The sequence below is a fragment of the Lissotriton vulgaris genome, chromosome 2_1, assembly GCF_964263255.1.
Source record: "Lissotriton vulgaris chromosome 2_1, aLisVul1.2, whole genome shotgun sequence".
Classification (NCBI taxonomy): Eukaryota; Metazoa; Chordata; class Amphibia; order Caudata; family Salamandridae; genus Lissotriton; species Lissotriton vulgaris.
In genome coordinates, this window is record NC_141687.1 from 668,380,884 (window position 1) to 668,395,381 (window position 14,498).

The 14,498-nt window shown below is 52.7% G+C and overlaps 1 non-coding gene and 2 pseudogenes across 1 annotated transcript; all 3 read right to left on the reverse strand.

The window, feature by feature from the left end:
- Positions 1 to 309: 309 nt before the first annotated feature.
- LOC147730948 (28S ribosomal RNA) lies at positions 310 to 2,456 on the reverse strand (annotated as a pseudogene).
- A 149-nt stretch (positions 2,457 to 2,605) lies between these two features.
- Positions 2,606 to 2,759, reverse strand: LOC147730949 (5.8S ribosomal RNA). The gene has a single exon (XR_015308985.1). It is a non-coding gene; the product is annotated as a 5.8S ribosomal RNA (ribosomal RNA).
- A 934-nt stretch (positions 2,760 to 3,693) lies between these two features.
- LOC147730950 (18S ribosomal RNA) lies at positions 3,694 to 5,462 on the reverse strand (annotated as a pseudogene).
- Positions 5,463 to 14,498: the final 9,036 nt, after the last annotated feature.

The window sequence follows — 14,498 nt, forward strand, 5'->3', positions numbered from 1 at the left end:
CTTTGCTTTAATTAAACAGTCAGATTCCTCTGGTCCGCACCAGTTCTAAGTCAACTGCTAGGTGCCGGCTGAAGCACCTAGGGGAGGGGGCACGAGGAGAGGCATCCACCACAGCTGGGGCGAATTACAGGAAGGGCCCGGCTCTCGTCCAGAGTCACCGCCGCCCCGAAGAGAGGTGCCTCGTCCAGCCGCGGCACCCGGCCAGCCTCGCTTTGCGCCCAGCCCGACCGACCCAGCCCTTAGAGCCAATTCGTATCCCGAAGTTACGGATCTGACTTGCCGACTTTCGTTACCTACCTTGTTCCAACATGCCAGAGGCCGTTCACCTCGGAGACCTGCTGCAGATATGGGTATGGCCCGGCGCTAGATTTCTCCCTCGGATTTTCAAGGACCAGCGAGAGCTTACTGGCCGCCGCCCGGAACCGCAACGCTTTCCAAGGCTCGGGCCCCTCTCTCGGGGCAAACCCATTCCAGGACGCCCTGCCCTTCACAAAGAAAAGAGATCTCTACCCGGGGCTTCGCTGGCTTCTCTGGGATCGTTTGCGTTACCGTACTGAACGCCGCGAGGGCACCCTTCTCTGCCACTCCGGGTTCAGGGATCTGAACCCGACTCTCTTTGGATCGGCCGAGGGCAACGGAGGCCATCGCCTGTCCCTTCCGAACGGCACCCGCCCATCTCTTAGGACCGACTGACCCATGTTCAACTGCTCATCACATGGAAACCTTCTCCACTTCGGCCTATAAAGTTCTCGTTTGAATATTTGCTACTACCACCAAGATCCGCACCTGAGGAAGATGCACCTGGGCCCTCAACCCGGGCATCCGTGTGCACCGCAGCGGCCCTCCTACTCATCGCAGCTTAGCCCCTGCGGCTCTCAGCGCCAGCCGGGTATGGGTCCAATGCTCCAGCGCCATCCATTTTCAGGACTAGTTGATTTGGCAGGTGAGTTGCTACACCTTCCTTCGAGGATTCAGACTTCCACGGTCACCGTCCTTCTGTCTATATCAGCCAACACCTTTTCTGGGGTCTGATGACCATCGGAATCATGCGCCTTAACCCAGTGTTTGGTTCATCCCGTAGCACCAGTTCTGCTTACCAAAAGTGGCCCACTAGGCACTCCACGCCAGCGAGCAGGGCTTCATACCCATTTAAAGTTAGAGAATAGGTTGAGATCGTTTCGGCTACAAGACCTCTAATCAATAGCTTGACCAGATAAAACTGGGGGCTTCGAGCACCAGCTATCCTGAGGGAAACTTCGGAGGGAAACAGCTACTTTCGCCCCTATTCCCAGGTTGGACGACCGATTTGCACATCAGGAACGCTACGGACCTCCACCAGAGTTTCCTCTGGCTTCGCCCTGCCCAGGCATAGTTCACCAATTGTGGGATCCTATCATGCACACTCATGCTCCACCACCCCGACGGAGCGGGCGAGGCGGGCCGGTGGCGCGCCCGCCGCTGGAAGCACGGCAGGATCCCACCTCAGCCGGCGCGCGCCGGCCCTCACCTTCATTGTGCCATAGGACTTTGCTCGGCCCTCCGACTCGCGCATGTGTTAGACTCCTTGGTCCGTGTTTCAAGACGGATCGGGTGGGTAACCGACATCGCTGCAGACCCCTGGCGCCCGGAGTGGGCCTCTCCGCCCAGTGGCGCGACGTGGTCGGGTGCACTGAGAACAGTCCACCCCAGTCGTCAGTCCCGCCGGGAGCAGGGGGCCCTGTCCACCCTTCAACCGGCCTGGCGCGCCCCAAAGGGCGGCCGGGAACAGGTGCCCGGGAGACAGCGCGGAGGTGGTCGAATCTCCTGCGGACACGGCAAATCTGCTGCCAGGGGGGCTGTAACACCCTCTGCCAGAGCAGAGGGCCACCTGCCACCCCGAAGCCTTCCCAGCCGACCCGGAGCCGGTTGCAGCGCACCACCGCAGAGGAAATGCACCCTGCGGGGGTCGGGTAGGGCCTGGGCGCCGGTCCTGCAGAGGGGATCAGGAACTCCTGGGTGACTGACCTACTCGCCGTGTTAAATCCTCCGGGCGGACTGCACGGATCCCACCCGTTTACCTCTTGACGGTTTCACGCCCTCTTGAACTCTCTCTTAAAAGTTCTTTCCAACTTTCCCTAACGGTACTTGTTGGCTATCGATCTTGTGCCCGTATTTAGCCTTAAATGGAGTTTACCACCCGCTTTGGGCGGCATTCCCAAGCAACCCGACTCCGAGAAGACCCGATCCCAGCACGCCGGGGGCCACTACCGGCCTTACACCATCTGCGGGGTAAACCTCGATCAGAACTTAGGCCCCCTGAGCGATGCCGGGGAGTCAGTGTTCTGTACGCCACAATTTCAGCGCCCGCTGCTGGGCGGGGATTCGGCGCAGGGCTCTTCCCTCTTCACTCGCGGTTACTGGGGGAATCATGGTTAGTTTCTTTTCCTCTGCTTAGTAATACTCTTAAATTCAGCGGGTCGCCACGTCTGATCTAAGGTCGTAGTGGGAAGAAAACGCTGGGCGATCAGGGGGTAGGACCTTGTGGGGTGACGAAGGGGAAGCAGAGCTAAACCTGTGATGGCCCCAGCGGCGTCCCGGGGAAGCCCCGGGGCGATTGACGATCGAGTGACCCTCAGACAGGCATAGCCAGGGGAGGAACCTGGGGCAGCAAGGTGCGTTCGAAATGTCGATGATCAATGTGTCCTGAAATTCACACTAATTCTCGCAACTAGCTGCATTCCTCATCGAGGCGCGAGCCAAGGGATCCACCGCCATGAGTCACAGGCACCTTTTCAAAAACGTTTGCCCACCTGCGGGCGCAGGAGAAAGACGACGCCATTAAGCAGCCGCGGGGCACCCTGTTCAAGGCTTCCCCTTTGCAAGTCAGACTGCACTGTTGGGAGAAAAAAAACTTTACCAGGCGCTCAGCCTGGGAGTTCACCCCCACTCGGGGGCGAGGGAGGGGGCTCCCGGAGCGACGGGAGCAGGCAGCCCCGCAGCCGCAAGTCCCTCTTGGGGTAACCCGGGAGGGAACACACTAGTCTTCAAACCCCTCAGCCCGGCACCGGGTCAAACCGGTTACCTAGCAATGAGGGAGGATCGCCCCACCTGCACGTCAGCCGTCCGTCGCCATGCGGCCCCGGGCCGAGCCGGCGGGCTGCCGATCAGCCCACCACCGCCAGGGTCGGAGGCGCCAGAAGGGAAGAGCCAGGCAGCTCTCCATCTCGCATGCCTCCCACCGAGAGGAGGCGGGGTCCCCTGGCAGGCCTTCGGACCCTTCTCTTTCAGGCTGCCCTGCCACGCGAGAAGGGCCGCTCCCCAGTCACCCGGAACCCGGTTGGGCCGGGACAAGGAAGGGCCCTGCTGGCGCCAGGACCTTTTCGAGGGAGGGTTGGTACAAGCCCGGGGATGCACTGCCATTCGGTTTCCCCCTAACCGCTGGGGGGGTCGTGCCAGGTGAGCTTGGGTTCCGTCTCTGAGAGGAACATGGGATGGGGCCATCCCCATCCCTCATGCATTGGTCAGGCCTTCCCCAGGGGGGAAGAGGCCCGCCTAAGTCCTGGCCCTCACCCAAGGGCCTCATGGGGCTACGGACTGCTCCGCCGGCTGGGGTGCACCAGGGCAGGGCCGGGCCCTGTGTCTATGGTGCGTGCCTGCAGGAGGCGGCCGAGGGCTTCGGGCTGGCGCCGTTGGTGGCTCGGGCCGCTCTGCCATTAATGATCCTTCCGCAGGTTCACCTACAGAAACCTTGGTATGACTTTTACTTCCTCTAGATAGTCAAGTTTGATAGTCTTCTCGGCGCTCCACCAGGGCCGTTGCCGACCCCAAAGGACTGATCTGAGGACCTCACTAAACCATCCAATCGGTAGTTGCGACGGGCGGTGTGTACAAAGACAGGGACTTAATCAACGCAAGCTTATGACCCGCACTTACTGGGAATTCCTTATTCATGGGAAATGCAATCCCCAATCCCTGTCGCAAACGGGGTTCAGTGGGCTACCCGCACCTGTCAGCGAAGGGTAGACACACGCTGATCCGTTCAGTGTAGCGCGCATGCAGCTCCGGACATCTAAGGGCATCACAGACCTGTTATTGCTCGATCTCCTGTGGCTGAACGCCACTTGTCCCTCCAAGAAGTTGGACGCCGACCGCTGGGGGTCGCGCAACTAGTTAGCATGGAGGAGTTTCGTTCATTATCGGAATTAACCAGACAAATAGCTCCACCAACTAAGAACGGCCATGCACCACCTACAGAATCGAGAAAGACCTATCAATCTGTCAATCCTTTCCGTGTCCGGGCCGGGCGAGGTTTCCTGTGTTAAGTCAAATTAAGCCGCAGGCTCCACTCCTGGGGGTGACCTTCCGTCAATTCCTTTAAGTTTCAGCTTTGCAACCATAATCCCCCCGGGAACCCAAAGACTTTGGTTTCCCGGAAGCTGCTCAGCGGGTCATGTTAAAAATGCCGCCAGATCGCTAGTCGGCATAGTATATGGTAGGAACTACGAAGGTATCTGATCGTCTTCGAACCTCCGACTTTCGTTCTTGATTAATGAAAACATTCTTGGCAAATGCTTTCGCTTTGGTTGTCTTGTGCCGGTCCAAGAATTTCACCTCTAGCGGCACAATACAAATGCCCCCGGCCGTCCCTCTTAATCATGGCCCCAGTTCTGAAAACCAACAAAATAGAACTGGAGTCCTATTCCATTACACCTAGCTGAAGTATTCAGGCGAACGGACTGCTTTGAATACTCTAATTTTTTTTAAGTAATCGCTTCGGACCCCCAGTCAAGAGCATGAAGGGGGTGCCGAGAGGCAGAGGCTGGGACAGGGGGTAGGTCACCTCGCGGCGGGCCGCCAGCTAGATTCCAAGATACAACTACGAGCTTTTTAACTGCAGCAACTTTAATATACGGTATTGGGGCTGGAATTACCGCGGCTGCTGGCACCAGACTTGCCCTCCAATGGATCCTCATTAAAGGATTTAAAGTGTACTCATTCCAATTACAAGGCCTCGTAAGAGTCCTGTATTGTTATTTTTCGTCACTACCTCCCCGAGTCGGGAGTGGGTAATTTGCGCGCCTGCTACCTTCCTAAGGTGTGGTAGCCGTTTATCAGGCTTCCTCTCCGGAATCGAACCCTGATTCCCCGTTACCCGTGGTCACCATAGTAGGCACAGAAAGTACCTTCGAAAGTTGATAGGGCAGACATCCAAATGTATTGTCGCGGTCACGGGGACGTGCGATCGTCCCGAGGTTATCTAGAGTCACCAAAGCGGTCGGACGAGCCCGGATTGGTCATGGTCTGATAAATGCACCAATCCCAGGAGGTCAGATCTGTATGTATTAGCTCTAGAATTACCAGAGTTCTCCAAGTAACAGATGGAGCGATCAAAGGAACCATAACTGATTTATGCTGTGTGTACTTACAGGTGCATGGCTTAATCTTTGAGACAAGCATATGCTACTGGCAGGATCAAACAGGTAGCCGCATTTGCTGACGGGGTGGGACCGAGTGCCCATCTCCCTGACCAGCAACCTTCATGCACCCCTCCCTCCCAGGAGCCTGCCAGGGGAAGGAGCCCACCCGCCTGGGCGGGAAGGCTCACTAGAGGGGTGTGGAGCGGTGAGGTCGCATGGGCACTGGCAGGCCCAGCTGTCTCCCCCGGGAGGGAGAGGCAGGTGGAGGCGCAGCCTGAGCGAGACGCAGGGGTGCCCCTCGGAACGGTCGTTCTGAGCTGCTGTGGAAATGTGCTGGGCAGAAAGGGGTGATGGCGTGGCCTTCGGACCTGCTCTGCAGCAGCATCCAAGTGCCTGGCACCACCCGACCCCTTCTGCTCGGGTCAGACCACTAGGGGGCATGAGCTGCCAGGGCCACTCTGCTGGGTAGGGTGAAGGTCCTCCCACCCGGCGGCAGGCCCTCGAGTCGGGCGGTCCATACGGGGTGGAACCTCTTTGCTTGAAATAACAGCCGAAGCTGGCCAAGCTGTGCATTCCTAAACAGAGAGCGCCCACTCGATCAGAGTATGGCTTGGGCATCCCCTGGAAGGCCACCCTACGCAGGGTGTATGCTGGCTTAGAGTCCCTGCCTGCTCCCGGGGAAAGCAGAGTCGGTGAGGCAGGTGTGTACCCGGGCCCCTGGGGGCCCCAGTGGACGGCCCCCCCGGATGCTACATTCCCCCATCTCAGCATCGCCGGACCTCCTGGAGGTCCGACTGAGCAAACTCTGAGAAAAAGGACCATGGGGAAGGTGCTTAGAGGCAGGTGCGTACCCTGGCCCCTGGGGGCCTCGGCGGCCCGGGTTCTGCCTTCTCCTGTTTCAGATTCGCTGGACCTCATGAAGGTCTGACTGACACTCTCCCTAGTTATCAGGAGGAAAATTACCCCCTTTCTTCTAATCCGTGCACACAAGGTGACAGAGGGGACCAAAGGCGCGAAAGTACTAGACCTCCTAGAACCCTCGCTGGGATCAGGGATCAGGGAGGCAAATGAGCCCTCATTGGGACTTCCATGGAAGCCCGGACATCTGGTCACCCCATAGGAAAGCATTGCGTGCGACCAGATGGCCGGGGGGATAGGTGCGACCAGATGGCCGAGGGGAAAGGTGGCCGGGCACAAAAGGGAAGCCATCTGGTCGCTCTGTGCCCCAACGAAAGAGTGAGCAGGTGCCGGGGCATGGGGGCCCGAGCCATGGAGGCTGCGACGGGGACCCGAAGGGCCCTCCAACCCAGGGCCCAAGGACACTTTGACAAGCACGGAAGGCCTGCACTGGACCGACGGACCCCTGTCCTGGGCCCATGGTGTAGCAGCAAGCCGGGGGACGGGGTTCAGGGCCAGAGCACCTGACCGGGGCCCGGTGGGGCCCCTGGACCCAGTCGAGGCTCCCAGGCCTGGAGGCGCAGGCGAAGCCTCCCCAGGCCCGCCGGATACCATCCCAGGCACCCTGCCACATGGCTGGACTGAGGATGGAGCCTGGGGTGGGGAGGCCACCCTCCTCGGGCCGCAGGGAGCCCCTGAACCCAGCCGAGCAAGGGGATGCTCCCTGGGCACGATTGAATTCTGTCCCAGGCCTTTGGCGGGGCAGCAGGCTGGAGGACAGGCCTAGGGCTAGAGCACCCAAGCCGGGGCCCGACGGGCCCCTGGACCCAGCCGGGGCTGCCGGGCCCAAAGGTGAAGGGGAAGCCTCCCCGGGCGTACGGAACCTCGTTCGGGCACCCTGCCACATAGCAGGACTGAGGACGGAGCCTGGGGTGGAGAGGTCGCCCTCCCCTGGGCCCCTGCAGGGGGAGGCTCCCCAAGCCCGCAAGACCTCATCCAGGGCTGCCTGCGACGCGGCAGGCCCAGGACAGACCCAGAGTACCTTGTCCCTAGTAATCCGGAGGAGGGCCATCCCCCTTTCTGGTAACCTGTGCGCACCGCAAGACTGAGGGGACCCTAGGCGCCGACGCGCCTGACCTCCTGGAGCCCTGGCTTAGATCGGGGAGGCAAATGAGCCCCCATCGGAACTTCCAGGGCACCCCGCCATCTGGCCCCCCCCATTGGAAAGCATTGTGTGCGACCAGATGGCCGTGTGGAAAGGTGCGACCAGATGGCCGGGACCGAAAGGACTCCCATCTGCCCTCCCAAGCCTTCGCGGTAGGGCTCCCGCCTGCCCATACAGGGCGGCTCAGGGACCCTGACTGGGCCTCAGGCACAGGGAGGACCACCGGAGCTCTCGGGCCTTGACGCCCGGGGGAGGACTGCCCGGGACCCATGGAGCCTGTCCCGGGACGGAGGAGGGAGCCCCCCGGATGGAGGGGAGGTGGTGTCCGGGCATAGACCATCTTGTCCCCGGCAAAGGACCGCCAGCCCAGAGGGTGGTGTTCCGGCATACCCTGCCCCTACTAATCCGGAGGAAAGCCACCCCTCTTTCTGGGAACCTGTGCGCACCGCAATACTCAGGGGACCCTGAGCGCGCCCTCCTGGAGCCTTGGCTGGGATCTAGGAGGCGAATGAGCCCTCATCAGGACTTTCAGGGCAGGCTGGCCATATGGTTGCCCCATTGGAAAGCATTGTGTGCGACTAGATGGCCGAGGTGAAAGGTGCGACCAGATGGCCGGGATCAAAAGGACTCCCATCTGCCCGCCCGCGCCGAGCCATAGCGGTAGGGCTCCCGCCTGACCTTGCAGGGCTCCAAGGCTCTGCACCAGGGACCCTGGCAGATGGACACTTGGCAGGCCGCAGGACAGGAGCTCCCACACCCCAGGCCCTGACCGAAACCCAGGCCCTGGGGCCGGTCCTTGCTTCTCAACACAGTTAGGCCAGGGAGGGACCCATGTCTTGGGCATACGGACCCTCAGGACATACGCTCACTTTCCACACATTTTTTTCCTAAAATTGCACGTAGAGGCCTAACCCAATGCCACCCAGCCCTAATGATGGCATCATAATCAACACATGGTCACTCACAACAAATTCCCTCTATTTTTATTTGTTTATCATATTGTCCCTTTTGTTGGGGTTGAGTCTGCTCAAAGTTCTCTTTCATGATGCTCAGTATCTGACCCAGGTAGGTCTGGAGCCGCGCTGCATACTCCGGCAAAGGTTTAGCATGGTCACCTTCATGTTCCCATTTCTCTTTTACCATATTCAACAAAGACCTCAGTTGACGCTCCTACAGTAGATCACACGGGGAGTAACCCAACTTCTTTGAACCTTGCTTCTTATGGCGAATAAGGATAAGGCTAGCATGCCAACCCACTGTGTTGAGTCTAGGTTCAAAAGGTTTTAAAGGTATTTTTCAAGGTGGCATTGTATTTTTCCACCAGGCCATCACTTTGGGGGTGATAGGCTGAGATGCGGTTATGGGTAACACCAAACATATCACCAACTTGCCTCATCAATTTAGAAACAAAGTGGGTTCCTTGGGCCATCAAAATCTCTTTGGGAAACCGACCCTAGGAAAAATGTCTATCATGGCTTTAGCCACGTTCAAAGTGTTAGGAGTGCATAAGGCGAATGTTTCAGGAAAGCGTGTGGTATAATCAACAAGAAATAACACATACAGATATCCAGTCCTGGAGGGCAAAAGAGGGCCTATATTGACTATCCTGACTCAGGAAAATGGTACTTATATTATGGGTAAGGGCATTAAGGGCACTCTGGGTGGTTTATAGCTGCTAAACCTCTGACAAATGGAGCATTCTTTACAAAAGCTCTGTACCTGTAGGAAAACTCTTGGCCAGTAGACTTTATCCAATATAGCACGCTCACTTTTCTCTTTCCCAATGTGCCTCCCAAAAGAAGACTATGGGACAAAAACAAGACGTTTTTCCGAAACGGGATGGGGATTAATAGTTGGGTAGGATCCTTAGGGCCTCCTTTTCTGTATAGTAACCCATTATGTACAAAATCTGAAGACCTACTTTGGTCAGGCCATCGTGATCGGCAGCCACACACCAGGCTACAGAAAACGATCTTCCTTTTGGGCTGCCCTGAAATCGCAGTCATTCTCCCATGCAAAACCTTTCACCTGCATACAAAAAGATTTTCACTGGATGGACAACGTCCTCTCTCTTCCCTTCGTTGTCCTTTAGTTGTTCTTGGTTTAGCAGGCGACCATTCTTGGTTATCTACTAGAGAAAAGGGAGCGTTATTCCAGCATTCGTCTCCCTCCTTCCATGTTTCTTGCACCAAGTGATGTAGGTAGATAATAGCTGCCTACGATCATAGACTCAAATAATCGGGGTATGAGACCCACTTTGAGGAGAACAACAGGTAGGTCTCTATGTTGTATTACATGTAACAATGTGGTCATACTAGCAATAAATTAGACAGGAAATGCAACAATACTTTGCAATGACTGTGTACGAAAAATACATAGAACAAAACAAAACACACTTAGAACTGTTTCAAATCATGAAAACAAATGTATATATTTTCAAAGTAATTTATAACATATACAATATACATGAAGATTATCTTAATCACGTTGCTCCAAAGAGGGCAAGAAGAGGTGTTCATAGAAGTGCTCGTGTGAAAAGTGATCAGAAAAGAAAGAGAAATGAATAAATAATGGTAATTCACATAAAAATGTATTTGTTTTCACCAATGGCTACAGACAACTCAAATTAGCCAAAATCAGCAGCCTGCCTGAAAACAATCAAATATCAGTAATCCTTATTTCGAGTGGGTGGTAGTAGAATCCTAGCACACCCCTCACGGGGATGAATATATTCAATCCAGCCTTAGAAAATTATTGTCGACGTTTAGGCCCAACTGCTGCATGAGGTGAATTTAGCCCTTGTACACGGGTCTTCTTCAGGATAGTAAAAACAGGATAAGGCAACCTACAAAAAAATATACTAATCAATAATCCGAAAGTATAGTTAAATAAAGAAGTTCACTTGCATCGCCGAATGTATATGAAACACACTAACCTAAAGCGGTGCAGCTGCACCATTGACAGATGTGGGTGTTCAACCTAGATACACCTCCTTTCCAGCCGAAGGCTCAGAATCCAAGTAGTCTGTCAATAAAATCTGGGATACATGGATAATGTAAGATTAGTCATGTATAGTGCCTAGTTTTAAGGTAGTGTGAGAAATATGCAGGGAAACGTACCTCTTCGTGGGAAGCTGATCCGAGAGATTCAGGTTAGTCTATATCAGGTTCACAAAGTAAAGTGTCCATAAATAGGAAAAAAAACAGGTCAAATAGGGTGCAAATGAAACAAGCATTTGCAATGCAATAGGTCTCGCATTACTAAAAGTTTGAGCTATTGCTGTTGCTATTGCTGTTGCAAACAATAATGCAACGCCAATAGCTCAAACTTTCAGTAATGCGAGACCTATTGCATTGCAAATGCTTGTTCCAATTGTCGCCAAAATGGAAGAACACCGTACACAAAGACCCCATCCATCAGACAACCATCAAAGAATTTGACACAACAACCCAAAATAAGAAGTTGGAAAAGTTGGCCAGAGACCTACGACTGTTTGATAAAAAAACTGTGTATCCGTACCTGCAACCTGATTATTATAAGCAAGACAATCAGGGCCGTTTCACCAACCGCACTCGCGGTGGCTATAGAGGACGTCGCAATTTCACCACATTCTCAGACTCCTCATATAGTTCAGGAAGTGAAGCGGAAGCAGGCCCCAGCACCTCCTACAATTATCCACCACAAGAATTCGGATACCAGCAGTTTCCTCCCCAATACCAGCAGCCTTTTTTAGATCAAGGCCGTGGGCAATGGCGACCCCCCAGAGGCTGTGGCAACCAGTGGACAAGAGGCCAAACGCGAGGCCAACAACTACAGCCGGGCATTTGGCAAGGGAACAGAGGCAAACCACAGAAACAGGTGACATTCCGAACGGAACCTCATGGAGAAATCTCGACCAGGCGAAACACGTACAGGTGGTAAAATACCCCATGGCACAAGAACAAATTATGCTAGCAGATCTAACCAGCACACCGCAGAATCCAGTGATCAATATCTCCCAATACACTTTATCTGCTGAGGAAGTTAATGTTTTAAGCAGAGGCCTCTCTTATGTCCCTACTGCCCCACCCAACAAATTTCTTCTGAAAATTGAATTATATCGGTTCTTCCGAAAAATCAGACTCAAATATTTTTTTCGGAACCAAATAATTCGACCTCGGAGTTCCACTACAGGTCTTAAAGAACCTTCAACCTTTTTTCCACCCACGTACGCCATCAGCCATAAGATACTGGCTTTTGAGGAAATAGTGACATCTGCAATCGATCAAGTTTTGGATGAACGGAAATTTGTCAGACTAAACCTGCCTAGTACATAGCCAGTCCTCCTGGCCGTCCCATTGTGTCTGGCTGCGGTTCCATGTTAGAACCTTTGTGTCAATATGTTGACTTTTTCCTTAAACCAATTGCTTTAAGTACCCAAACATACCTTCGAGATACAACGCAAACAATAAATCTTATTGATGATAGACCATTCGACCCAACTAGCGAACTTTTGGTGACATGCGACATTGTTTCGCTGTATACAAGTATTCCACAACTCGATGTCTTGGAAGTGATGAGACTTGTTTTGGAGAAACGACCAGCACCTGTCCAGGTTCTGACTGATTTTATAATTGATCTGCTCAGTATTGCCATGCGTAAGAACTTCTTTATTTTCCAAGATAAGTTCTACCTGCAGACCAAAGGGGTAGCCATGGGGGCTACTTTTGCTCCGAATCTGGCGATCATCTATATGGATAACTTTGAGCAGCAACACATTTTTTCTATAAACAACCCTTTCCATGACAGTCTGACATTATGGATCAGATACATAGACGATGTCCTGTGTATCTGGAAAGGTAGCAAGTCACTTCTTCTAGATTTCCACACATGGTTGAACTCAAGAAATTCCAATATACAATTTACAATGGACTCCAGCAATGTCCAGATCCCTTTCTTGGATATTTCTATCTATGTGGAGCAAGATCACCTTTTGACCACCCTATTTAGGAAACCCACGGAACGTAACTCCTTGTTACAATATGGGAGTCACCACCCTCGAGGCCTCAAAGATAATCTTCCTATTGGCCAATTCCTCAGGATAAGAAGAAATTGTTCCACACGTGAGAATTATTTAAAAGAATCTGAAATCCTGAGTGATCGTCTCATTTCACGTGGATACCCACCTCGAATGGTCAGACGGGCTAAGAAAAGGGCTTGGTACAATCCACGGGAGTCTCTCCTAAAACCAGATAAGAAGGATCAATCAGATATAGATCGGATTATTTGCGTCACCACCTTCTCCACACGGAGCAATGAAATCAAACGCATTATCAACAAAAATTGGTCGATTGTATCAGATGAGATCATGCAGACCCAGCCCCCTCTTCACTCTTTCAAGAGAGCCAAAAACCTCAGGGACATGGTGGTACACTCATACCTGGAAGCAGTAACCCAACCTACTCTCACAAGCCTTTGGAATCTACCACCAGTTTTAGGACACCACAGATGTGGCAACTGTACCGCATGTGAAACCACCATCCAGCTGAAGACCTTTGACTATGGTGGACGGTCCTATAAACTAAAACATCACACCAACTGTAACTCTAGTTGCGTAATTTACATCATTCAATGCCCTTGCAGACAACTGTATGTGGGCCAAACACAACAGAAGATCAAGTCACGTATTTCTTCCCACTCCAGCAGGCTACGCTGCAATGTAGTTGGTGCGCCTTTAGTTGACCATTGGCAAAAGAAAGGACACGGTGTCTCCGATCTAAGATGGTTTGTAATTGAAAAGGTCACCTTGGGAAGAAGAGGAGGGAATTTACCATTGGTGCTTAACACTCGTGAATCCAAATGGATGTCCCTTTTGGATTCTATCAAGCATGGCCTGAATGAACAAGATAGCAGTCTAGCTCAGTTGGCAGCCCTGGGTTAATCATAGCGACCACTTTTGACCTAAAATTTATAATACTATTGTTTCACTTAGTCTGGTCTAATTTAACATATGTATATGTGGAGCGCGTGTTAATGCAACTCCCTCTTCAACCTCATGTTTGAGAGTTGTAGGGCATATACCATCTACTGTATTTAATGAGCGTATTCCACCTTTTTTAAGCACCTTTTTTAAGCACATGAACACAACTGTATTGTTACTCTTCATTTAGAACTTATGTGTGTCTATTAGTTATTGAGATGAATGCACCCGCCTTCAACCTCTTGCCAGAGAGTTGCACGGTTAACGTTTAACTTCTTGAGACATAATATTATTTTAGTAGATCAATCAATCCGCCTCCAACCGCATGTGCGAGAGTTGCGTGGTGAGGAACAACAGTTCTTTGATATTTACTTATTTTATTATATTTTTCCCAACCATTTGACTAAGATGCTTAAATATGTAGATAGAGCCAATGTCACCTTTCCACTATGATGCTTATAATCAACTCAACTATTTGACTAAGATGCTTAAATATGTACATAGAGCCAATGTCCTTTGATAATTACCCTTCCACTATGATGCTTATAATTGTAATAAGATCTAATGTGCGTTACCAGACCCAATTTATAAGTATAAGCCATGACTCGTTCTGTTTGTTCATCTTGACTGCGGAGTATCTCTCCTGTTTCTATGATCGGCCCGATACACTATATAGCGAGGCCCCGCCCACCCGAACTCCGCGTAGCAGTTCCTTGCGGAGTTTCGGATCTGACGGTAATCAAAAGGGTACGTTGACCACCAGAAGACAAGGCGTTCGATTTTTTAAGTCTTTGGGCAGCCTAATCAGCCCCTCCAAGCCCCTCAAGAGGTCTTGCATTTCTTTATTTACAGACCTTTGATTAAGTGCGGCGTCCCGGCGAACCAGCCCCTCGGGCGTCTTAGTCAGAACGCGTGCACCGGGTACCTGACACGGACCGGCTGCTCTTATGAGAAACACAAGACAGGTATGAAATGCGGCCCCTGCTTTCCGTAGCAGCCATTCTTTTTGAATATTTTCTAATATACTGTGGGCAACAACGTTTTTCTACTGTTTCCCTTTAAGAACCCTGACTCGACCTAA